We start from the raw sequence: 27,194 nt of genomic DNA on the forward strand, positions 1-27,194 counted from the left end.
CAGAATTCCTCCTCTCACTCTTCATCTTGATGATGTGCGGACGGGTGGGGGGAGGGAGCTGGAACCGGTTCTAAACGGCACTGTAGATTTGTGGAACTTCTTCTATAGAAGAGCTTAGAACTGGCAGGAATCCACTCCTGTGTGCAGACGTGGAAATCGGCAATGGCAATCCACTGTGTATGATGGTGGAGTTGGTAGACGATAGCTGTCAAGCACAAATCTCCCGGAGCATTCCTTGAGTACACATCATACAAGAGCTTATTATTGCTACCTATAGAAGAATCTAGTCCAGAATGGACAAATCTGAATTGGTGCCATTTAACGGTCAATGGAATTCAAAGGGGGCTGGACTTGGGTCTCTTATGGCAACACAATGATGCCGAACTGATGACCCAATTAATCTTGCCTTCTAGCTTCGCCTGCTCTTCTCCTACAACATCTCATCATGGAAGTAAGTGGTGTGTTTGGTGACAATGTGGTAGGCTTTATCATGAAGACGATGCTATTAGGAGACAAAAGAACTTTCAAAACTTGCAGTGATTAAATGCAACTCAGAAGTTTCTAATGTCAACACATGGAGACATCACCGTTTGTCTTTTTTCTTTCTTTTGTTGGGAGAGGGGAAATCTGTTTATCCGATTAAACTATCTCATGCTAAATATTCAGAAGGAAAAAAAAAACAAATCCAGGATGCATCTGTCATTTAGATCTAAAATAATGAGAGGATCTAAATTGCTGCTTCATCTGTTAAATCTTTTAAAATGTTACTGTATTATTTTGGTCAATTGTTAGTTGACAGTTTATCTCTCCCTAATCTTTTTAGTCAAGATTTTAGTTGTGTGTGATTTTTTTTTTAATTAATGCACACTGCTTTTTCTTTATAAGTGGAATTTGAAAGTGGAACTGCAATTTATTTAATAGCTGTAAACCATTGTAATGGTTCAAAAAATGCCTTTGAGGATACACTATAGCATTCCAGCCTTCTAACTCCCACCCCCCCCCATCCTGGGAAAAGGGCTTACCATTAAATAAATGTTCCTTCCCTTTGGGGCCTCCTGTAATCTGCTCCTTTGAAAGGCAAAGTTAAGAATTTAAAATGTTTCAGAGTAAGTGTTCAGGGAACAGATGCAAGGAAATCTGTCAACAGATTATCACTTTGTGTTAGAAATGGCAAATTCTTAAAAAAAAAAATTAAAAACTTTTTCCATTATCACTTCATGATAAAACAGAGAAGTTATGCGGAGAATTAGGAACACAAGTAGCTTGTGTATCCAAGCATCTTGTCCTAAATTGCAAAGGATTATCTGATGTCTTTCTTCCAGGATGTAGCTTCATTCTTTGAAAAGTTTTGATTGTAGGAGTGCTTTGACAATGGGAAGAACCAACTCCCTCCCAACCTCGCAACTCTTTGCAATTGCTCTATTGAAGTGAAAAGTTGAACTCTTTTGCTTGTCCCCTTCCCCGCCCCCTATTATGGAAGTTAAATCATGACACCTCTTTAGCTGATAATACCAAACTAATCTAAAGTTAGTTGTGCATTAGCATGACAAAATGAAATGTGGTTTAAGCAAACAGTAAAAATTACACATAAGGCTTGAGATTAGTTTGCTCAGACAGAATATGGAACTCTGTTACAGTTCAGTATGAATCTATTATTTCCCACAAGACTTACTCTTCTCAACCGATAAACTTTATATCAAGCCTTTAGTTTCTCCTAGCCATCACCATGAGTTGGGATTCTGGAAATAATTGTTCAAATACAACTGGAAGGTAGGTTGTGGAAAGTTGTCCTATACATTAAGCTGAGTAGAAACATTTGTATGTTCCAGTCGAAAGCCAATAGGGACATTGTTTAGAATGAAGCATAGCTCAGCACAGGGGTAGGCTTCAAAAATTTCAGCAATGGGTTCTCTGCCTGGTTGCTGGGTTTGCGTGGCCTAGTCAGCCTCCTGCACCATGGTGGGCAGCGGTGTGTGTGTGTGTGTTTGCCTTCCCTAGGCTCCAGAAGCTTTCCCTGAGCCTCTGGGAGGCCGAAAATTGCTTTCCCCAGGCTCCAAAGCCCCTCCAGAGTCCCAGTCTTCCGGAACTTCTGGGAGGACCATTTTTCCCACTCCCTGTGTCTCTGCATGGGCCCTGCACTTACCTGGCATCCAAAATGGGCCGCGTGGAGACTCCTGGGAGGGGAGGGGCGAGCCAGGGGTGGGATTTGGAGGTTCTCCATACCGGCCCTAACGTTAGCTACAGGTTCTCCTGAACCCAGGCGAACCTGTAGCAACCGACCCCTGGCTCAGCAATATACTTAACATAGTTCTGGAAGGCCCTTCAGGTGGCACATGTAACACCGCTGTCATAAGTGCTGCTCTGGTTACTGATCTGCTTTTGGATCCAATTCAAGGTATTGGTTATCATCTTTGAAGCTCTTTATGGCATGAGTCCAAGCAGAGGTGGGTTCCTACCAGTTCGCACCTATTCGGTAGAACCGGTTCGTCAAATCTACCAAACCGGTTAGAAGAGGTTCCACCAGGGGACCCGGAAAGCAGGCCACACCTACAGAAGAGGTTCCAAAAATTTTTGAAACCCACCACTGACACACACACACACACACACACACAGACTCACACAGAGACAGAAAGAGAAAGAAAGGAAGAAATAAATAAATAAATAAAAAAGAAAGAAAAAGTGAGAGAGATGAAAGAAAAAAAGGAAAAAGGGACAGAGAGATAAAAGGAAGGAAAGAGAGAAAGAGGGAGAGAGAGAGAGAGAGAGAGAGGAAACACATGGCTGGCAAGCCACTCCCACCAGGTCACATGGCCAGCAAGTCACTCCCACAAAGGAAGCCACACCCACAGAGTAGGTTCAAAAATTTTTTGAAACCCACCACTGAGTCCAAGATACCTGAAGAGCCATCTTGCCCCGATGAGACTGGCCCACCCAATGTGCTCTCATGGAAGACCCTTTCAGCCTAGGTCCCATCAGCTGCTGGGGCTAGGAGAAGAGCATTTTCTGGTGTGGCCTCTGCCCTTTGGAACATTTTGACTCTGGAGGTGGGGTCCGCCCCTATACTTCTGACTTTCTGGAAAGGTATTAAGACAGTTGGCATGGGTCTCCAATAAAGAAGCTGGATGTGGCTGTTGCAGTGAGTGAAGAAGGCATCAACCCCCCCCCCCCCACTGTTTGCAAGCTCTTGATTATTGGTGTGTATAACTCTTGTAATTTTAACTGTTCCTATATTTATAACTCTTTTTATACTTCTTTTTATACTTCACTGTAAGCCACACAGACTTACGCTGGATAGTGAAACGGATGGCATAATGTCAGGCACAAAGAATCAAGACTTTACATTAGATTGCAGTATAGACTTGAATTTATTCAAGCCTATACCCAAGAATCTAGTCAACTAAAGTTCAACACTTAAACTGGTGTGAGATAAGGGCCAATGGAATTCAGGAGGGGTTGGACTTGTGGAAACATAACAATTCTAAGCTGGTGACGCACTTAACTCCACAACTCATTCTGCTACACATATAAGTTTAATAAATAAATAAATACACACTGGACATTGTAAAATGCAGTACAATTTTATGCTGAATGATGGTAAAGCTGTTTCTATCCGGTACGGACTAATGTTCAAGAACCTATTCTGGATCTGTGCCCTGTGATACTGTGTGCCCAGTTTGTATTCCTTGTTTCAAGAAGTGTAGCTCCTTCTAGAACAGTTGCCCCCGAATCTAGAACCAATTCATCAATTTACAGTGTCCCCATTGAGAGCACAGCAAGCCGCTGTACTTTTTTTTCAACCTTTTCTGTGCAGTGATGTAAAAAAAAAAAGAGGTCTGCAGTAGAAAGCAGCTTTTCTATCAAGTTTTATTGAAAAGCATAAGCCTTTGTGAGCTGCAGTTCACTTCCTGAGATGCTCACGGAAACTGATGCTTTTGAAATAAAATGTGTTAGTTGGCAAAGGTGCTATCAGATTTCTTCTATTTCCCCCCTCCCTGCCCTCCCCAAATCATAGATAAGTACGGCTCTCCTCCACGAACATCAGTTATGATTGTGTCAAGCAATAAAGCTGGCCAGCATTAAAATACTGCTAGTCATTAATTTCAAACTTTCACATGATCAGTGGCTCCATATCAATGTTAACATTATAAAGGATAGGATGGAAATAAGGACCTTGTAGCTCAAATATCCTTAGGTTGAACAATGGTTTTTTGTTTCTACATTCTGGAAGATGAGAGAAATGTGATGATTTCTGATCTTCAACCAGTGGTGGGTTTCAAATTTTTTAAAAACCTACTCTGTGGGTGTGGCCTCCTTTGTGGGAGTGGCTTGCTGGCCATGCAACCTGGTGGGAGTGGCTTGCCGGCCATGTGTTTTCTTTCTCTTTCTCTCTCCCTCCCCCCCCTCTCTCCTTCCTTTTGTCTCTCTATCCCTTTTTCCTTTTTTTTTCATCTCTCACTTTTTCTTTTTTTTTTTTTTCTTTTTTTATTTTTTTATTTTTTTCTTATTTTCTTTTTTTCTTTTTTTCTTTTTTTCTTTTTTTCTTTTTTTATTTTTTTTTTTTATTTCTTTTTTTCTTTTTTCTTTTTTCTTTTTTCTTTTTTCTTTTTTTCTTTTTTTCTTTTTTTCTTTTTTTCTTTTTTTCTTTTTTTCTTCTTTTCTTTTTTTCTTTTTTCTTTCTTCCTTTCTTTTTCTTTCTCTCTCTGTGTGAGTCTGTCTCTCTCTCTGTGTGTGTGTGTGTGTATATGTGAGTGGTGGGTTTCAAAATTTTTTGGAACCTCTTCTGTAGGTGTGGCCTGCTTTCCGGGTACACTGGTGGAACCTCTTCTAACCGGTTCGGTAGATTTGATGAACCGGTTTTACTGAACTGTTGCGAACTGGTAGGAACCCACCTCTGTCTTCAACCCACCACCCACAGAGCTATGCTAATCAAGGGTGGTAATACCCTTAGTGGTATTAAAATTCCTCAAGAAGCCAAGAACAGCTTAGCCTTTTTGTTGCCTTTCTCTTGTTGCATTTTAACTCATCAGGCCCTCCAAGAGCGTTGAACTGAGAACAAGCCTTGGATTGAAGTTACTCTAAGTAATTTTGTTTCTTTCAGGAATGGCTGGAGCTGGAGGAGCAGATTGTTACTACTTTCTCAAGCACCAAATCCCAAAATGTTAGTATTTGATTTGGGCAATGACTTCTACAATCTCCCAGGTCAACTGAAAATTTCATAAAACTTGATCCAAAGCATCTAGGGCCACTCTTTCTCTCAGTGAGGCACAAACTACATCATGGGGATATGAAATATGAGATCACAAATCAAGATAAGCAAGACGGATCTTTTGGGGACTTTGAGATCCTAGGGAATGCCTAAGAAACCCATAACAATGAAACACATGTTAGGATTATTGTTGTAAATAATTCGCTTCTTCATTTTCAATTATTAATTCATCCAAATATTGAGCTTGACATGGTGATACCCATTGCCCCTCAAAAGCAAAATATAGAATTATTTTTAGTATATGATTATCTCTGCCAGGGATCACTTATTCATTCTTAATTCGTCTGCGATGAGAATCAAGAGTAGGCGCGTCAAGCAAATTGCATGCTCTGTTTTCCATGCTTTTCAGCTCCAAATGCAAGAGAAACTTACTTTGTTTCTTCTGCTGCAGAGGTGGGTTCCTACCAGTTCGCACCTATTCTGTAGAACCGGTTTGTCAAACCTACCGAACCGGTTAGAAGAGGTTCCACCAGTGGACCCGGAAAGCAGGCCACACCTACAGAAGAGGTGCCAAAAATATTTGAAACCCACCCCTGGTCCTTGGATATGATTATTTTACACTATCATGCTCATATTTATAAAACTCTGTGCCTCTGTGAAAGGTAAGGATGACTACTGCGTTTGTGGTGCAATCAGAACATTGCGTGTGTTGAAGTTGTTTTAACGCAAACCAAAGATGCCTTTTAAAAAACAAGTTGACATCCTATTCTTATGCATGCCAGTGCTGTGTGTGAAGTAATTTTAGGTGGTTCTGACAAGTGTCGACGGCATCTTCATATCCGGTCACATGGGCAGCAAGCCACTCCCATCCGGTCACATAGGTGGCAAGTCACTCCCACAAAGGAGGCCACACCCACAGAGTAGGTTCGAACAATTTTTGAAACCCACCACTGTTCTGCTGGTCCTATTTCCCCAAATATTTGCTTCTGACACAGAAATCTTTAATTTGCTTGCCAAAACATTGCACTCAAATGGAGCAACAATAACATCCCTGTGAATTGAAAATAGCTTCCGATATAGGTTCTTATTCAGTTCCTAACACTGCAGTGATTCCGGTTCTTCTTCTAACATATCACTAACCAGTATTTGGCTGTCAAACAGCTGTAATAATGAAAGCTTTGTGTGCGGTGCTTTGGGAAAAATCACAGCAATATAGACCATCAGGTTCAGTTGGCAATAAAAATGTAAAAATTCTTCCAAGTTGCCTAGATCTCTTTGAAAATGATATAGCACAGTGTGAAGATTGGGGGAGGAAATGTGTGGTATGCAGAAGCACTGACAATAAGCTGCTAATATAGTAGATGGTTTATTTAGAGAGATTGAAATATATAGATGGCAAAGATTTCCTCATCTGCCAGTTCTTCTCTGGCTAGCTTATTTGCAGATGGATCAACGTAAATCTCAACATGTATCTTATGTCACAATATTCTTACTGGTTTGCTGCCCTCTCTGGCCCCCCCTCCTTTTCTTTTTATAAGGATGATGGTGAGGATCAAATAAATCATAAGTCATCAAGAGATGCAGGAGGCAAAATACAAAAACTGAGATATCTCTCTCCATTGTCAGATTACCAGAGAGAAAATTTGGAGAAATGACAGCCATGCATGTAATGACAACTTAGCCTGAATGATTCTTTACCCAACATTTAATTCTTGGAGTCATTACGAGCAGGTGTACTGTATGTTCGTGTAATACCTTCTGCAAATACAGTATATGCTACCTTGCAGGAGAAAAATCTCGCAGGAAAGAAAGAAAAAAAAGATGGCTAGTTTAAATCAGAAATGTCCATCTGGTGACCTGCATTCTCTTAAAAACCTTTAATAGGTTTCAGTTAAAAGCAAAATAATGAATGTTCAGATTGTAAAAAAAAATAAAGCAACTTTGCACTTGTATTCAATATTGTTCTACTTTTTGTTTATATGTGGTACATGTGATGCACAAATATATAACTTTTGCACCATTCTGCACGATACAGCTAAGCGTTCTTGTGTGATAACTTGGCTGTGAAAACTGAATTTTTCTGACCATTCTCTTTGTGTAGCAAATATATACACAAACACATCCTGCCCTTTTTGATAAACTAGTCCCTAACATGATGAATGACACCACGCCCACACTCAGAAGGACCAGAAGCCAGACTGCAACTGCACCATTAGCCACTTTAAACCCCTCCTATCCTTACATGAAACACAAACCCCCAACCAATCAGAACACACCTTCACCCAATCAGAACACAGCCAAGCTCCCACCCAATCAGCTCAAACCTCCACTGGCAGTTAAAAGGAAGAAACAGCCGAGATCTCACATTGCTCCTGGAAGCACGAAGCCTGAAGATGACGAATGAGACTTCATCAAAACGCCGCCAAGACGCCTCCAATTTTACGCGGGAGAAGACCCGAATAACCAAAGACCTACATACTAACACCCGCGAAAACCTCAGAAAATGTACACACAGATATACATACACATAGTATCAGTCCCTAATTTGTAATCTGTATCAGAGATGGGTTGCTGCCGGATCAGCCTGGATTGGTTGAACTGGTAGTAGTGGTGAGAGGCTCCGCCCACCCACCCAGACGCTTCTGCGCAAGCACAGAAGCGTCATACACACATGGGAGCATGCTCGAACTGGTAGTAAAGAAATTGGCAACCCACCTCTAACCTGTATAATAGCAGGATAGAACAACAATAAGAACAAAAGACTTCAGGAGCTTGAAATAAATGGTAGAGTTTAGGGCAAGAATAAAAAAACTTCCTGCAAAAAATGGTAACCTCTTTTAGTCTGTCTAAGTTAAACTCTATTCTCCCATCTGGCTCATGGTTTTCTATATTGTAATAGTGTAGGTATAAAAATGTTTCTATTTTTATTACATAGACAACACATACACACAACAATAAAACAAAACAAAACAAAAAAACACACCAAAAAAAACCCATCATCACATACAGCATGTCGTTTGGTTACAGGTGTTTTAACATTTATCATTCTTATACATTTATTATTTCATTTAATAGGTTATAATATACAGTTTGGGTTGCTTTGTTTACCATCCTTTCCTCCTGTTATAACACCACCTTATTTTCCCTTTCTTTTCTCCCTCCCTCCCTTCTCTACTTTCTTCCTTCCTCCTCTCCTTCCCCTTCCTTCTTCCCGTACCTTTCTCCTACTCCTGCTCTTCCTCTTCTCCTTCCTACCCTCTCTCCTCCTCTTTCTCTCCTTTCCATCCTCCTCTCCTTACCTCTTTCTTTTCACCCTCTCTCCCTTCTCTACTTTCTTACTTGCTCCTCTCCTTCCCCTTCCTTCTTCCCTTACCTCTCCTTTGAATTGAATTGAATTTACTTTATTTGTATGCCACCCTTTTCCCTGAAAGGGACTCAGGGCGGCTCACAATTCAAGGGAGGGGGAAACAAACAAAGTTACAAAATATAAAGACCATACACAGTTAAAAAACACAACAATCATACCATTCGAAGTGGGGCTGCAAGTCTTTAGCCCCAGGCCTGTCGGAACAGCCAGGTTTTAAGGGCTATGCGGAAGGCCTGGAGGGTGGTGAGGGTATGAATCTCCACAGGGAGTTCGTTCCACAGGGTCGGAGCAGCCACAGAGAAGGCTCTCCTCCGGGTAGTCGCCAGTCGACACTGGGCAGCTGATGGAATTCGGAGGAGGCCTAGTCTGTGGGATCTTATTGGTCTAGTGGAGGTAATTTGCTCCTGCTCTTCCTCTTTCCCTTCCTACCCTCTCTCCTTCCTTTTCTCTTGCTTCCATCCTCCTTTCCTTTCCCTTTTATAAAAAAACGTTTCTGTCTCTCTCTCACACAAATCTTTCTATCTACCTTGTTAACTTAGCTACTAGGAGCCCATTCTTAAATTGTTGCTGGGGGGGGGAATTGCTAAGGTTTTTTTTTTTTCTTCCTTATGGATGATTTCCTCCTCTCTTTTTTTTTTAAACCTATGGAAAAGTTCCGTTGACCCAGAATGGTAAAGGAGTGCCAATACGCTATCTAATTGAATTGCTTTGACAGCTCGGGTAAATATAATCATCACTCACACTTCAGGTAGACAAATGTGGCAGGTGCCAGATGCTATAAAATTCAAAATTATTCTCAGAGAAAGATTGGGAGCATACACATGCTGAATCAGGGTTGCGATGATTCTTGAGGGAACTCAGTCTCCAGTAATATCAAGCAGAGGCTGTGGTTTTTCTCATCCATGAATTTCATCCTGATAGTAGGATAAGTCTCAGAAAAAAATAATAATGTATTATTCTGATGTAAGGTTAGTGTGGAGGATATTTTGTAGAGATTAATCACGATCGCTATACAGTTCCAAAATTCCATGCAGCATCAGACTGAAAGGGAAATTATGGCTGGCTCAAATACAGAATAGGTTGGTTGCAAGGCTGGGTTTCAGCCGGTTCGGACCGGTTTGGGTGAACCGGTAGCGCCGACGATCAGGTTTGGTGATCTGCCACCAGACTCCGACATATGAAGATGCTGACGACACTTGTCAGAACCACCTTAAATTACCTCACACACAGCACTGGCATGCATAAGAATAGGATGTAAGCTTGTTTTTTAAAAGGCATCTTTGGTTTGCGTTAAAACAACTTTAACAGACGCAATGTTCTGATTGCACCACAAACGCAGTAGTCATCCTTACCTTTCACAGAGGCGCTGAGTTTTATAAATATGAGCATGATAGTGTAGAATAATCATATCCAAGGACCAGTGGTGGGTTTCAAAAATTTTTGGAACCTCTTCTGTAGGTGTGGCCTGCTTTCCGGGTCCACTGGTGGAACCTCTTCTAACCGGTTCGGTAGATTTGACGAACCGGTTTTACCAAATAGGTGCGAACTGATAGGAACCCACCTCTGGCCAACATGACCTGTGACCCTTGGGGATGGGGTTATTCCTAGTTTATTTTTACTGAAACCGCGGGAAAGATTTAGATTTGGCTTTCCATTGAACTGTGCTGATTTGATATTAAAGAAGACCTTTGAGAAAGAGCCAAGTCTTAGGGTTCTGATTTGCTTGAGTTCATTAGTTGGATTATTGAGCCTTGAAATCTGTATTACTTCGGTGGGAAGATGAACCGGTGCTTCATGGGGACGGTTAGAATCCTGCTGGTGCCAGACCTTCTTGGTTGTGATGCTTGATGCTTTGGGTGGAAAGGGCCCTAGATGCTGGTGCAGGAAAGCCCTTGTCTTTCTTTCTGATGCCAGAGCTAGCACACCCACTGCGGTGGACCTTGGCAGGCAAAGGAGCATGATCCAAACAATGCTAGCAGTCTTAGGCAGCCAAAGTACTACTCTGTATTAGCATTGCAGTCTGCTGGCTAATATAAAAACCGCCACTCACTAAATAAATAAATAAATCTTCCAGCCCTGTAAAAACCTTGCATATTTTGTTGGAAATAATACATTTACGTTCCCTGGCGCATTGCAAATTCTCCAATTTAGATTGAATGTTGAAGCTCAAGAACATTACCTTCCTTAAGCCTAGGGCAGTTCTGGGCATTCTGTCTTTGCAGCTTCTCCCATCTTTGAGTTAAATTCATAATTATGCCTAAGGAGTATTTAAGAACTAATATTACCCAGGATTCAGATTAAGTGAATTCCCTATTTCACATGGATTTATTGAGTTGAGAACTGTGGGTGGGTGGGGGGGGGGAACCAAACAAACTGAGCTAGCTTTACCTGTGATGCTGGATATTAATTTGGGTTGAGATAGCCATTACTTATGATTCAAAGTTTAATGGAAGTAATCTATTCTAGAGAGGGCTTGCTATTGGGATGTATTGGCTATGTAAAATACAATTCTATTAACAACAACAATAAGCCTCTTATCATGCCCGATAGTTTAGTGAGTTTGGGACCTAGACTCAAGGACTCAAATTTCAATCAGCTGAATGAGTTCATTATTTGAGTCCTTGAGAGTCCGAGGTCCTGATTTTAATTCCCATTCTTCACCAAATTGTATTGAGTTCTTCTTGTAAAAATATGTGTTGAAAAATTTAGCTGTAGACACACACAGACACACAAACGTACACTTTTTAATCAGATGGCGTTTGCAAAGAAAACAAAAAAACTTGAGCTTATGAAAAAAAAGGATATGCTGATTTTGTGCGTCATTCAGCCTACTTTTAATTACTCAGGGTTATTTCAGCAAGATGTCTTTGTGTAAATCGAAGTACTCAAGTTTGATGCTGCACGTTGCTTTTCCTAGATTGTGTTGACAACATATACTGACAATTTCCCGTTGGTAGTTTGGAAATTGGGTCTGTTTGGTAAATGATGCTAAGCAAAGTAAAGTCAGAGAGACCCCTACAGAAGATCGTTTTGCCACGTGGAACGAATTTTATGTACATAGGGCTGGGCTACATGCATCCTGCATTTATATGTACATTCATAACATTTATTTATGAATATTGAACATAAGGAAGCAGGTATTTTTCCCCAATAGCAAATTATAGCCTTTAAAGTATTATAAAAAGATGATGTAACTTCATCTTTCATAATACTTTAAAGTCTATAATTTGCTATATTGTAATTTGTGGCCTGTAGTAAAGATAGCTGTGAGTTGTAAGACCCAGTCCTGGTGCATAAGGAGTTTTATCAAAGTTATCAGTCTTTAATAGACTTATACACTGTTTCACAGAGCTTTACAGCCCTCTCTAAGTGCTTTACAGAATCAGCCTAATTGCCCCCAACAATTTGGGTCCTCGTTTTACCCACCTCGGAAGGATGGAAGGCTGAGTCGACCTTGAGCCTGGTGAGATTTGAACTGCCAAATTGCAGGCAGCCAGCAAGCAGCAGAAGTAGCCTGCAGTACTGCACTCTAACCACTGCGCCACCGTGGCTCATATTAATTGGAGTGACCTACAAAAACATGGTGCACACATTGTAGGGTGCACACATTGTGGGGTAATAGCCCGAGAACTCTTTTTATGGGGCTCTATAGTACGTATTTATCAAAATAAATAGAAAAGAAAATATGGTTCCTATTTGAGCCAAGGCGGTGCAGTGGTTAGGGTGCAGCACTGCAGGCCACTTCAGCTGACTGCAGTTCTGCAGTTCAGCGGTTCTAATCTCACCGGCTCAAGGTTGACTCAGCCTTCCATCCTTCCGAGGTGGGTGAAATGAGGACCCAGACTGTGGGGGGCGATATGCTGACTCTGTAAACCGCTTAGAGAGGGCTGAAAGCCCCAGGAAGCGGTATATAAGTCTAACTGCTATTGCTATTGCTATTATTGAGGAGCTTAGAAAAGTTTGGTGTGCTTTGGTTTTTCATTTTTTTTTTTAGCTTTCCAGTGGCTAAACCTCCCATGAACCTTCTTAGCATAGCTGAAATAGTCATTGAGCATATTAATTAGCTGGAGGCATAAAACCTGATATTCAAATCATTCTTCCAGAGCATCAGTTTTGATCTAGCACCGTGCTTTGAGGTTCAATTTGATCCACAAAAAAGCCGCAGTAGCAGTCGACACGAAGCCACATCAGTCTCCCTGTTTCCCCATCTTAAAGCTGAATGATTCATAGTTTATCTGATTCTAATCATTGCAGCCCCATGCAGAGCCACTTATCAGAAGCTGGATATTTTAACTCATACTGACAAAAGTGCTGCTGTGGCTTCAGTGACAGTGCTTAATTGCCCCTCAGCGCTGCTGCCGTTGAAGGTGACACCCGTGGAATCCTCCAGAATTCGGAAAAAGATAACAGTGGAAAATATTAGTATCTAACTGCACTTCAAGTTGGCTGAACTTATAGTGTGGCAAATTGGCCTCTAGATTCTCCTGAAAGTTTTCTTCCTTGCATCCATTTGTCTAATTCATTATTCAGGGTGCTTTGACACTTCTACTGATGTGGCTTGTTATTGAGTTTACGTTATCCTGGAGGGGTGATAACAGATGCTGTGGTTGTGGGTCCATTTTCTGGTTTGCTCTTTACCATCGTTCTGCATCCTTTGTGTCTGTTTTAATTTCCTAGGCTGGGAAAAATATTGAATGGTTTCTCCCCCTCCCCTTATAATATCTACTCTTGGGCTCTAAAGATGTGAAGGAGAGGTAGACACTCTCTCCAACTTAGATTTCATATTAGAACTTCATGCTGTACCCAATGAAGTGTATAAGCAAATTCTTCTTTGAACACACACGCATTATTCTAATCTCACACTACATATACACAGACATTATTCTAATCTTTGAAGGAATATATATATATATATATTATATATATATATATATATATATATATATATATATATATATATATATATATATATATATATATATATATGTTAGATTTTTATGCTGATAAATAAATAAAGGGAGACTAGTATAGATCAGCATAAAAATATAACAAATGTAACAAAAAAGGCAACAATAAAAAATATTGGGTTTCTGTCTGTATGGTCTCTTGTGACGAGCCTAATGACAGAGAGTGGAAGTGTGACCTTCCTCCCATACTTGGGCATATCAGGGGTTGTGACTTTAAGTATATATATATATATATATATATATATATATATATATATATATGTATGTATGTATGTATGTATGTATGTATGTATATATATATATATATATATATATATATATATATATATATATGTGTGTGTGTGTGTGTGTGTGTGTGTGTGCGCGCGCGCGCACCTACATACATACATACATACATACATACATACATACATACATATATATATATATATATATATAGTGTCACAACCCCTGGTATGCCCCAATTATGGGAGGAAGCTAACTGCTTCCATTCTCTGTCCATTGGCTCGTCACAAGAGACCATCACGACAGAAGCCCAATATTTTTACTGTTGCCTTTTGTTACATTTGTGTTGCATTTGTGCTGATAAATAAATAAAGGGAGACTAGTATAGATCTATTTCAAGCTATTTAGCTCTCATCAGCTAGCCATACCCTTACTGGGATTCGAACCTGGGCTGTATTACATATTAGGCAGTTGTATTAGCCACTAAGCCACAGGCTCTCCTCCTTTATCAGCTAGGCCAGGGAAATAGGTATTTATTTATTGTTTCACAACCCCTGGTATGCCCAAATATTTACATGAACTGAGCCAATATATATTAGATTCTTCTTTGAAAATTATATATACTGTATATTTATGTGTGTTTGTGTACGGTATGTGTATGTATATATCTACATCTACATCTACATCTAGATATCATATCTATCTATCTATCTATCTATCTATCTATCTATCTATCTATCTATCTATCATCTATCTATCATCTATCTATCTATCTATCTATCTATCTATCTATCTATCTATCTATCTATCTATGTTTGTATGTGCATTTGTGTGTGTATGCAGTGTCTGTATTCAAAGAAGAATCTTCTAATCTTTGAAGATTATATACATATATATTAGATGATTCTTTGAAGATTATATGAGGTGTTTGTGTGTGTGTGTGTGTGTGTATTCTCCAATAAATCAGGAATATTCATAAGGGCATGGGAACAATGTTCAGTACATTATTTATCCGAACCCATTCCATGGATCCTTAATGTCAGATTTTGAATAGCTATTGATCTCTGTTCTTATTTTTTTGTCTGCAGAACTGAAAATGAACTTTGCATTAGTTATGGGTTTATTTAGCTTAGCAATCTGTTTCTAATGGCAAGGCCAGATGTGGCTTTGTTTTTTGTCTTTAAGATGAACACGAAAGGTTCAGTATTGATTTCAGAGGATCCAGCTTTGAATTTGTTTTGTGAAATTCTTAAACCAGAAAAGCTTTGTCAATGGCTGTTTTTATATCACATAACATTTGCCCATAGTTTGTGGATTAATCTGACTCCTGACTTTGTACAAAACACTAAACTACAAAATTGTGCCCCAATTTTTACATGAACTGAGCCACCATATACATTTTAGTTCCTTTTGTCCCCAGTTTGCCCTTTATGCATTTATTTGCTTATTTACTTATATTTCAGTCAAGTGATTCTGAGTGTCTCATACGCCATCATACATGAATCAAGGCTAATAAGAAAGTCAAATTAGCAATCAGATAGGATTTTGTTTTACTACCAAAAAGTAAATATTCTAATATTGGCTATGGGAAAAAAAAAAAAACATTTAGAACTGATGAAAGAAATGTCCTTCTGGGTTCAGCTCCAAGTGGGGAAAAAGACACTGGAGACATGGAGGCTGCTTGGAAAGATGGTTTATTGTTGGACAGGACCACATGGCTTGAGCCCTGAACAGAAAAGGTGATCACATGCTTCAATGTTGGTGGAGAAGAAGAGAAGGGCTGAGGGAGGGGCTTGCTAGGCTTTTTATAACCTGTTCAGTCCCACCTCTCTGTTTCCTGTTCCTGTGTAAGAAATGTATTCTGATTGGTTGTCAGACTCCCATGGGGCCATGCAGGGGCAACTCTCTAGGCTTTGTTTTGAATCCAGGTATGGATGAGTTCCCAGATGCCATGTGGTCAGTTGAGTAAAGGGCCAATATTATCATACTTTCCTTTAGCTGCTGGTGAAGTCTTTATTATGTAAAGTGGACTAGCTTGACCGTCTTAATGGCCCATTAACAGTGGGGATGGGCAGGAAGCTACAGGCAACTATTCCGTCTTTTAAAACATGTTTCTTTCTTTTCACATCCAGAGAAATATTCTGCCTTTTCAATATTTCCTAGGATATTTCATTTTTATGGGAGAGGGATGGATGATAACTTCCCACAGAACCTTATAATATTTTAAATGTTTGAACATTTCAACATGGTAATCATCTTGTCAAAAATTATTAAGTTATTGAAGTTCTATATTTCTATTGACCATTCAAGTGCTGAGTTAGGTCGTGGACACCCTAGAAGAGTTGAGTTGCAAAGGAGAATATGAATATGAAGGTGGTAGTGAATATATATGAGGAAGGGCAGCAAAAAAGAATTGTTCTGGACTCCTTTGATCAGCTACAAGCAATATACTGAAAGAGTAAAACTCATAAGCAGTGATATATTTGAAGACGGGAAGAGAACAAGGTTGATTTGCAGATCATATTAGATGCTATTAGAGAATGCAAAGATAATCTAACAACGATACATGATTTTTAAGAGCCGTGGTGACGCAGTGGTTAAAGTGCAGTACTGCAGGCTACTTCTGCTGATCACCGGCTGCCAGCAGTTTGGCAGATCAAATCTCACCAGGCTCAAGGTTGACTCAGCCTTCCATCCTTCCGAAGTGCGTAAAATGAGGATTATTGGGGGCAATATGCTAACTCTGTAAAACCACTTAGAGAGGGCTATAAAGCACTGTGGAGTGGTATATAAGTCTAAGTGCTAAGTGCTATTTTATGCCAACATTTTTAAAGGTGGATCAGTTTACCAAATTCATTCTGATCTAATTTGCTATATAGTACACATCTTAAAACAGTACACACCCTAAAACATAATTTTACCGCTTGATGATGATATGCAATGAAGTCAATCTTGACTTTTATCAACTACAAGGATTTTCTCCATGACAACCTGCCCCTAACTTAGACCTTTAAGTCTTCCGATGATGCACCCATTGCCATCATGACCAAATCCATCTCTCTTGCAGCTGGTTGTCCTCTTTTTTAAAACCCTTCCATCTTTCCCAGCTTTAGAGCTTTCTCCAGTGCGTTAGGTCTTCGCATAATGTGTCTGAAGCAGGATAATTTGAGTTTAGTGATTTTGTGCCTCTAGTGAGAACTCTGAGTTGATTTGATCAATAATCCATTTTTTGTTTTCTTGATGGTCCATGATATTCTCGGGAGTCCTCTTCATCAGTAAAGTTCAAAAACCCTTAACACTTTTTCTAACTTGCTTCTTCAAAGCCCAACTTTTACTTCCACAATAAGTCACAGGGAACACATCTGCAGCATATCACTTGTCTGCTTCTTCTTTTGCTGTTGATTGTTAATTTCAAAAGGGATAGGATATCCACCACTTGAACATCTTCATTGTCAAATCTAAGGCTAGCTCTTGTACCTATTGTCATTATTTTGTTCTTCTTCATATTTAATGTTAATTGAGAGAATGCTGGAAGTGTTTTAGAGATGTTCATGGGAATTATTATGGTATCTCTTAATCTGAACTTGAGTGAATGAATGTCAGTGCCCAAGGGGTGGGGTTGGGGGGGGGGATGATAACCAAGCTTTAAAAATTGCAAGAATTTTGATAGATTTGAATTTGAATTTGAATTTGTGTTTATTTGTATGCCGCCCTTTTCCCTGGGGGGACTCAGGGCGGCTCACAATCAAAAGGAAGGGGGAAACAGACTTTTACATATAGACAGTACATAATTAAAACGCAACATTCATACCATTCGGGCGGGTCACAATCTTTAGCCCCAGGCCTGACGGGATAGCCAGATTCTAAGGGCTGTGCGGAAGGTCTGGAGGGTGGTGAGGGTACGAAGCTCCATGGGGAGATCGTTCCATTGGGTCGGGGCTACCACCGAGAAGGCTCTCCTCCGCGTGGTGGCCAGTCGGCATTGGCCAGTGGATGGAACTCGTAGGAGGCCTAAACGATGAGATCTAATGGGTCGTGTGGAGGTGATCGGCAGTAGGTGGTCTCTCAAGTACCCAGATCCACTACCATGAAGGGCTTTAAAGGTGGCAAGTAGCACCTTGAAGCGTATCCGGATTGATGATGTACTTGGAAAAATGAAAATATGTGTGCATTTTGACTATTTCAATTTTGTGCAATCCGTTTAATGTTTGTGTAAAAACTGCATCTGTACTGGGACTGGAAGTATGTCAGCATTGTTCTCTTAAATAAAAGGAAAGTTAACAAGAGTAAATGCAAACAAGCACAGGGTGATTGCTTTGCTAAGTGTGCCTGGGGAAGTATTCAGCAGAATTCAAATGAAAGAGTTTGACAGGTGACAGTGAGTAAAATTTAAGAAGTACAGTGCAGGCAGGAATTGTGCAGATTAGATTTTTGCTCTCTGAATGGTCACTGAAAAATGAGTGAATGTGAGAAAATGTATTGTATGTTTATTGAGTTGGAAAATTATGGAACGTTTTGCGCAGATATGGAATTGAAGGTTGATTCTGGAGTGCAGTTAAGGATGGCATATTATGGGAGAAATGCTTGCAGGAGAATAAATGGAAAGCTTAGTGAATAGTTTAAGTTTGAGCAGGAGTAAAACAGAAATGTGATGTGTTTTTTGTTTAGTGTATTTATAAATATATAATGAATGGTTGTGATGTTTAAGGTGTGTTGGCCAAGGATGTGAATATATGTATACTTTTATTTACAGAGGATGCCCCGTCGAACCCAAATGATTGTAAAAAAACCCCATTTCCTAGTTGATATGATGTAATGTGATGGATGATGGAACTCAAAATTAATGTGTCAAAGATTAAGGTAGTTGTGTTTGTAGGAAGATGGAGTGAACAATTGAAAGTCACACATAAATAGTAAAAAATATGTAGTTTTGTAGAATGCTTACTCAAGATGGAAAAATGAATGGAAAAATGTCAAGTTCTGCGATAGTTCATAGAAAGGAATGAATGTTTGTCAAAAGAAGTGACAATGGATCTGTTTAAGACTGCACTGTTTACCATGTTGTTATTTGGAAGTGAGAGCTGGAATATGTCAGGAGAAACATAAAAATAGTTGAGTGCAGTGGTATGGGATCGGGGATACTTAAGAAATGTATGATGGAACAAAAATAGTTTGATGAATAAATATGGATATTTCTTTACCAAAACACCTGTAGGCAGGAGAAGAAAGAATGGATGGAAACTAACCAAGGGGAGGAGCAACCTAGAACTAAGGAGAAAATTCCCAACAGTGAGAACAATCACCCAGTGCAATAAACTGCCTTCGGGAGTTGTGATGGGTGCCCCATCACTGGATGCTTTTAAGAAGAGACAGGGCAGTCATTTATCAGAAACAGGATAGGCCTCCTGGGAGAGCAGGAGAGTTGGGCTAGATGACCTCCAAGGTCCCTTCCAAGTCTGTTACTGTGACTGGATTGACTATAAAAGTGAGCAACTCTGAAAGAAAAGAAGAATGTGGATCAAATAATTGAACGGATATATGAAGGAAGAGGAATGAGTTGAGCCGAGGTGGCACAGTGGTTAGGGTGCAGTACTGCAGGCCACTTCAGCTGACCATTATCTGCAGTTCAGCGGTTCTAATCTCACGGGCTCAAGGTTGACTCAGCCTTCCATCCTTCCGAGGTGGGTGAAATGAGGACCCGGATTGTGGGGGCGATATGCTGACTCTGTAAACCGCTTAGAGGGGGCTGAAAGCCCTATGAAGCGGTATATAAGTCTAACTGCTATTGCTATTGAGAAGACTAAGGAAGCCATGGTTGTATGGAATTAAGGAGAATCTCACAAGGAGAGAAGTAAAAAATTTAAAGAAGAGAAGGCAATGCATGCTGGAATATAGGGATGTGATAGATTGCAAGATAGTCTGGAAGGACAGCAAAGTATGAAAACATAATGTGAACCAGTGGTGGGATTCAAAATTTTGTTTTATTGAAAATTTTAAAAAGCTTTTACAAATATTTACCTCCCTCCCCCACCCTCCCCCCCCAAGCCCATCTCCCCCCCCAACACCACCCGACTTCCCAGAACAAATACAGGGTATAAATCTTTAACAAACATATTCTAAAATAAACTTAAAGAAAGTTAGTATCATCTTTCATTTGAGCTTTAATTCCTCTTTTGTTAGGCTAACTCTAAACAGATTATATCGTTCCTCACTTTTTCAGTCATAAACTATCTGGAATTTCTTAGTCCCGTATTTATTTTGAATATAGTCAATCCATCTTCTTCACTCCAGTTTATATCTCTCATTTGAGTGGTCCTTAAGATATGCTGATATTTTAGCCATCTCTGTTAGGTTTGTTACTTTTAATGTCCATTCTTGAATAGTAGGCAAATCTTCCTTCTTCCAGTATTGCGCCACCAACAGTCTTGCTGCCGTTATTAAGTACAAAATCAAGTTAGTCTCTATAACAGTACAATCAATAGTTATACCTAACAGAAATAACTGAGGGGTAAACTTTATCCTCTTTTTAAGAATATTTTGCATAATCCACCATATTTTTATCCCAAATGCTTTCAAATTTTTTTACTACTGGTACTCTATGGCCATGGTTTGGGGGGGGGGGCGTGGCAGGGGAAGGATATTGTAAGATCTCCATTCCCTCCCCACACCAGGGGAAGGTTAGTGCAAAATCCCCATTTCTTCCCCAACAGCTGGGACTTGGGAGGCAGAGAATAGATGGGACGGGGCCAGTCAGAGGTGGTATTTACCAGTTCTCCGAACTACTCAAAATTTTCTGCTACCGGTTCTCCAGAACTGTTCAGAACCTGCTGAATACCACTTCTGATGTCAACCCTATTTTAGCTACATTTCCTTCTCTTTTTCTTATGTGTATAAGCTCTTCTTTTTTGCTTCCTCTTTCCCATTTGTTTTCTACCTTATCATGATACAGCTTAGCCTAAAAAAAAACCCCACATAGCAATATGTACATAGTGCATATATCAGAGGTGGGTTCCTACCAGTTCGCACCTATTCGGTAGAACCGGTTCGTCAAATCTACCGAACCAGTTAGGAGAGGTTCCACCAGTGGACCCGGAAAGCAGGCCACACCTACAGAAGAGGTTCCAAATTTTTTTTGAAACCCACCACTGGTGGGTATGTAATGTCCCACAGTTATCTATGCATTAATAATGATCTAGTAATATTTCCTTATACATTTAGGGACCTTTCCTTACATAATTGGTGTTTTCTTTCATACTTTTGGATTTCTAATTTCTGTTTCCGTTAGTTGGCAATTGCTAAAACCAATCCCACGTGAAAAAGTATTCAAAGCCTTCTTATTTTAATTGTCAATTTATTTATTCCTGCACATTGTAATATTTATTCATTTACATATCTCTGTTTTTCCACTGTTGTGCAAACACAATTCCAGCAGCTGCTAACATGTGTAAAATTAAATATATATTATAATCCCTTTCAAATAGCCAACAAAATATTTCTGGTTTTAATTCCATATCTTGCTTTACGATTGCTTCTAACCACTAACTTCTGAATAGCTACTTGGACCGACATAATTTCATATCCGGTCACATGGGTGGCAAGCCACTCCCATCCGGTCACATGGGTGGCAAGCCACTCCCACAAAGAGGCCACACCCACAGAGTAGGTTCCAACAATTTTTGAAACCCACCACTGGCACATATGCACGAAATCAGGGGTATTTAAGCATTCTTAATTTGTGCTGAATTTTATTTCAAATATTTTACATACGTTCATCAGGATGTTATGTTTTTCATTATCCTGAAAATTGCTATATTGACATTTAGGAATGGTGATTTATCCTGCTTAATTTGATTTCATCTGTCTTACAACGAATGTTTTTGAGCAAATGCATTCAGCTGCAACTAGAAATCCTTTTATTTTCACTGGACTGGATTTTCTTTTTTCTTGTACTTTCCATTTGGATATTTAGCCACATAATATAATAGGATACCTGTGTATCTAAATGTTTAGAGTTTGTAACTCATCATGACTGTCAAGTTGAGTTATAGTTATCAAACTGTGAAAACAACTGAGTTGCATCTAGCCCAAGTTTGATTTGTGGTGCTTCTAGTTAATGTTTATTTCTTAAAACACCTCCTATTGCGTTTAGGCAATCTGAAAATATTTAAAACATTGACAAGAGGGCCGAACGTAAAGTAAATAAATGGACAGGGATGAGGAAATATTAAGAATACATATCACATTTTTAAATTTAATAATGTTGACCCAGAGTAGCGCACATTTAAATTAAAATAATTTAAAAGTGCTTCACTCTGGGTCAACATTATTTATAAAATGGAAATGTGGTGATAAAATATGTATAAAACACGGTAGGAACTCTAGAAACCAAAGCCAATAATCACCATCTTTCAAAAAGAGGTTTAAATCTTTTCCATTGAGCAGGGAATGTTTCCAGTGGAATGTGACATGGTGATGGCTTCATTGAGCAATATAAATGTAAAGGAAACGAATCAGCTCAAAAGCCTGGAAACAAGAAAACATCAGTCAAATTTTGAAGGCCTTCTTCCCACTTTATCTCCACATTGCTGCTTCAGAAGGATTATATAGGGAGAGAGAGAATCACAAGGAGGATTTTTTTAAGGGGGCAAACAAGGATCCTCCTTTGTAGCATTTAGGATCCCAAGGCTGGAGATGAAAACCCTAACCCTAACCCTAACCCTAACCCTAACCCTAACCCTAACCCTAACCCTAACCCTAACCCTAACCCTTACCTTAAGTTAAATCGGCTTTCTGTCTCCGCGCTGTTGTAAAGCGCCCTTCTGTCTCCACACTGTTGTCGCCGCGCTGTTGTCGGCACGTTTTTGACGGCGCGGTTTTAGCGACACGGTTTAGTCAGGCGCAGATTTGTCGTTCGCCTTTTTGTCGGGTCACGTTAAAGCACAGCGGGGCGATTATAAGTTCTATTGCTAAGGCTGTTCAGAGTAGGAATGCAAGTTAAGCATTCAAAACATATGACTATCTAGCTTCTGCATAACATATTCAGCAACAGAGGGTGGCACAAGTACACCCAGACAGTGGTTAAGGGAGCAGGCTAGAAACTGGAATAAGATGGGTTCTAATCCCGCCTCAGGCATGAAACCTGGTTGAGTGACTTTGGGCAAGTCACTCTTGCTCAATCCAACTCACCTCACATGGTTGTTGTTATAGGGCAGGGGTCAGCAAAATTGTGGCTCTGGAGCCTCATGTGGCTCTTCCATCCCTGTGCTGCGGCTCCCTGTTGCTCAAAATAGGCGTCACAACTGCGTGATTCCCGCCAGCATGCGATTTCTTTGAGCTTTTCAGCTCCCCATAGGCCAACCATGGATAAATCCAAGAAAAGAAATTTTTCAGAAGAAAACAGAACATTTAATTCAGTTGCATATGCTAGTTCTGTGGGCCGCTCAGAAAATAGTCAGGCAGAGGGAAGGATTTTGTGGTCCCCGGTGTTCTCTTTTCTATGGGAAAGGGGTGGAAATGACTCTTTGAGTGTTTAAGATTGCCGACCCCTGTTGTAGGGAAAACAGGAGGAGGAAGGAGTGTTCGATACGTTCACCATCTTGAGTTGTTTATAAAAATAATATAGGGGGGATGCAAATAAATACAAGTAAAAATTTCTTTGAAAATTGGTTCAATAGTTGAACCGTTTGGGAGTTTGCGGTCACATTCAGTGGGGATCAACTTTCCTGTAACGTATTCTCAATTCCGGGCTGATAGAGAACAGGACTTGCTTTTCTACGTGACACAACTCCAGGAAATTGAAAATTATGACGTTCCCCCTCAGATTGTCTATTTCAAGGCTAAATATATTGAGGTCCCTCCGTTTTGCTTAGATTCCAGTTTCCTGGTCATTTCCATTGTCTCTCTATTTCAATTTCTTTTGTTTCCAAATCTCATTTACATGTAACGCCTAGAATTGAATATACAATTCAAGGAAGAACCTTCCTTTGCCCTATCCTTTATTTTAAGTGATGAAAGGAAGCAAATATGTGTCTCTTTCTCTCCTTTGGCCCTCCCATTATTTAGCCAATCAGCCAAAAGACTGTGGTTGAGATAATAAATGGTGACTGATTGCAAAGGTAACTCTAAATCAAAGTACTCTGATGGAATACTGAACAGGCATTTTCACTGCCTTCTCTTTCCTACTAAGAGTTTTGTGTAAGCAACACCAACACGTTATCGTCAATAAATGAACAAATATAAGGGTTTCCGGCGGATTTCTCTAACTGGGTTAGCTTTACCTAGTTTTAAGACACATGTGAACAATGGATCACATATATTTATGCAGAAATATTAAAAATTCAAAAGGGTTCACAAATGTTTAAATGCCACTATTTTTTTGTCTCTGTGTCAGTGGTGGGATTCAGCCAGTTCGCACCTATTCAGGAGAACTGGTTGTTAACTTTCTAAGCAGTTCGGAAAACCGGTTTTGGGAAGAAATCTTTTGTTTTTTCCCACTTTACAGGGCTAATCCTGTAAGGAAGGCAGGAAGGAAACATTCTGGTGTTGTTTCTAGCCTCATCTTTATTGCCCTGCTTACAGAAACTGCCTCTCCGGTTAACCCTTATTACCATTGTAACAACTAAGGCGAAGTGCCCATCAACCTGAGTGACATTGACTTGGCCATGCCCATATGATCACATGACCACCGAGCCCCCGCCTACCCAGCTGGTTATTAGGGCAGAGAACTGGTTGGTAAATTATTTGAATCCCACCACTGCTCTGTGTATGTGTTTCCACCTTTCTCAGGCTAGCCTGAGTAGGTTTCAAAGCTTTGAGAGTGCCTGATATACACATGGAAGAAAGTACAGGTGGTCCCTGACTTACAACAGTTACAACGGCACTGAAAAAAAATAACTTATGACCATTTGTCACACTTATTCCCATTTCAGCATCCCCATGGTCACGTGATCCAAATTCAGACACTTGGCAACTGACTCACATTTATGACGGTGGCAGTGTCTCAGGGGTCAAAACTCACCTAACATATGTCTCATTAAGGAACAGACATTTTGGGCTCAATTCTGGTCATAAGTTGAGGACTACGTATACTAACTTCCATTGTTATAGTTTCTAAGCTATTGAAATAAAATGGAGAGAGCCCCATTTGCACATAGAAGCTCACACATCAGGGGTAGGTTTCAACCGGTTCACGGCGGTCCCTGCGAACCAGTTGGTCGGCGAACCCGGAAGTAAGTAACTTCCGGGAACGGCGAAGGGCGCGCCCGCCCGCCCGCGGTCCTTACCCGGTTTTGACGAGTTCTGCGCTTCTACGCATGTGCAGGACGCATACAGCGCCTGCGCGATCCTCCAGGAGCAGATGGAGCATCGCGCAGACGCTAGTACGCATGCGTGCACTGCGCGCGTGCACGAGGACGCCGCCGGCCCCATTCCAACCGAACCGGTTGGAATGGGGCGAGAAACCCACCCCTGTCACACATGCACATAGAATGAGTGAACTCTGGCCATTCAACAGATTCAAAATAAACACATTAAATTCTACCTTGGAGATTGGAATTACAATTCAGAAATCGCATACAGCCAGTTTTAGCGGGGGTGATCCAATCTTACAAATTGCGGATTAATATTTTGCGTGATTAAAATATTCTTAGCAGGGATACCCTTTTGGTGAAATCTAGCAAAATTCATTAAATGATATGCTTCTGATCGTATTTGCGAAAAGTTTTTTTTTAAAAAAAAACTTAGTTCACAGGGGCTTCACTGCAAAGTCTCGCTTATTTATTTATTTCATTGGCAAAAGTCTGTGGAACCTTGAATGAAAAGCAGGTTGTCATTTAGACTAAAAGATAAATTTGATGGGCCTGGTCCATTTCCCTATGCAGACACATTTTGACACAGTGCATTTGAGTGCTAATAATGACATTAGGATATGTTGGAAAGAGATCTAATTCAGCATGCAGAAGTGACTTCCCTGTCATCTCCTATTTTCTGCACAATTGACAGCAGATACTTGGGGCTGAATTTTTATTTCAGGTCAAATTTCCAAGGCAAGTGACTGTCTGTTAGAAACAGATAAGACCAAATCCAATACCAAACCACTTGTTGGAAGTATCAACAGTGATGAGCATTTAAAAACGATGCTTCGGCTTTCTGTTTAGGACAATGTACAATGTGTGTTTTTAACAGGCAGAATATCCAACCCACGAGACCCTGCAATCCTTCAGGTTTCTGGTGGGAGGGCTACAGAGGAGGATTCTTTGTTGGATATGTATAGCGGGAGGGTGCAGAGTAGAAAAAAAAAGATAAGGCTTTCTTTTTCAGCCAAGATAGCTCCTTGCTTAGTTGCAGTTTTTGCAAGAAAAATCAAGGAGATACAATACTTACATCTGTTTAAAAGGCAGAGGCATAATTCTAGGCATCTGCAGGAAGCAGTCTTACGCTTAGTATACTTCTAGGGATAAATGTAGCTCTATATTGCTTATCAAGTTACGTCTTATGCAGGGGTGGGTTTCAACCGGTTCGCGGCGGTCCCTGCGAACCGGTTGGTTGCCGAACCCGGAAGTAAGTAACTTCCGGGAACGGCGAAGGGCCCACCCGCGCCCGTGCCCACCCACGTGCCCGCTCCTTACCCGGTTTTGATGAATTCTGCGCTACCACGCATGCGCAGGATGCATACAGCGCCTGCGCGATCCTCCAGGAGCAGCTGGAGCATCGCACAGATGCTAGTACGCATGCGTGCGCTAGGCACGTGCATGCGTGCGCCACACACGTGCGCGAGGACACCACACGCATGCGCGAGGACGCCGCACGTGTGCGCGAGGATGCCGCCGGCCTCGTTCCAACCAAACCGGTTGGAACGGGCCGAGAAACCAACCCCTGGTCTTATGTGAAACGGTGGGCATTTCAGAACATGAAACAATTATGTATGAGGGCGAAAGTTTTTTCCCCGAGCTTGTGGGTTAGTTTCTGGACATTTCTTTACTAGGCTAGGTATCATCTTCAGCAGAGTTTATGTGATGTCAGTGTCAGTGTTCTTCTGTTCTTCGGGTATGGGTGTGTCAAGGGAGGGTCTTCTAATAGGTCAGCTGTGAGTCATCAGCAGTGGTGGGTTTCAAAAATTGTTCGAAACTACTCTGTGGAGGTGGTCTCCTTTGTGGGAGTGGCTTGCCGCCCATGTGACCAGATGGGAGTGGCTTGCCGCCCATGTGACCGGATATGAAGATGCCGACGACACTTGTCAGAACCACCTTAAATTACCTCACGCACAGCACTGGCATGCATAAGAATAGGATGTCAACTTGTTTTTTAAAAGGCATCTTTGGTTTGCGTTAAAACAACTTCAACACATGGAATGTTCTGATTTCACCACAAACGCAGTAGTCATCCTTACCTTTCACAGAGGCACTGAGTTTTATAAATATGAGCATGATAG

The sequence above is a fragment of the Thamnophis elegans genome, chromosome 5, assembly GCF_009769535.1.
Source record: "Thamnophis elegans isolate rThaEle1 chromosome 5, rThaEle1.pri, whole genome shotgun sequence".
In the NCBI taxonomy this organism is placed as follows: domain Eukaryota; kingdom Metazoa; phylum Chordata; class Lepidosauria; order Squamata; family Colubridae; genus Thamnophis; species Thamnophis elegans.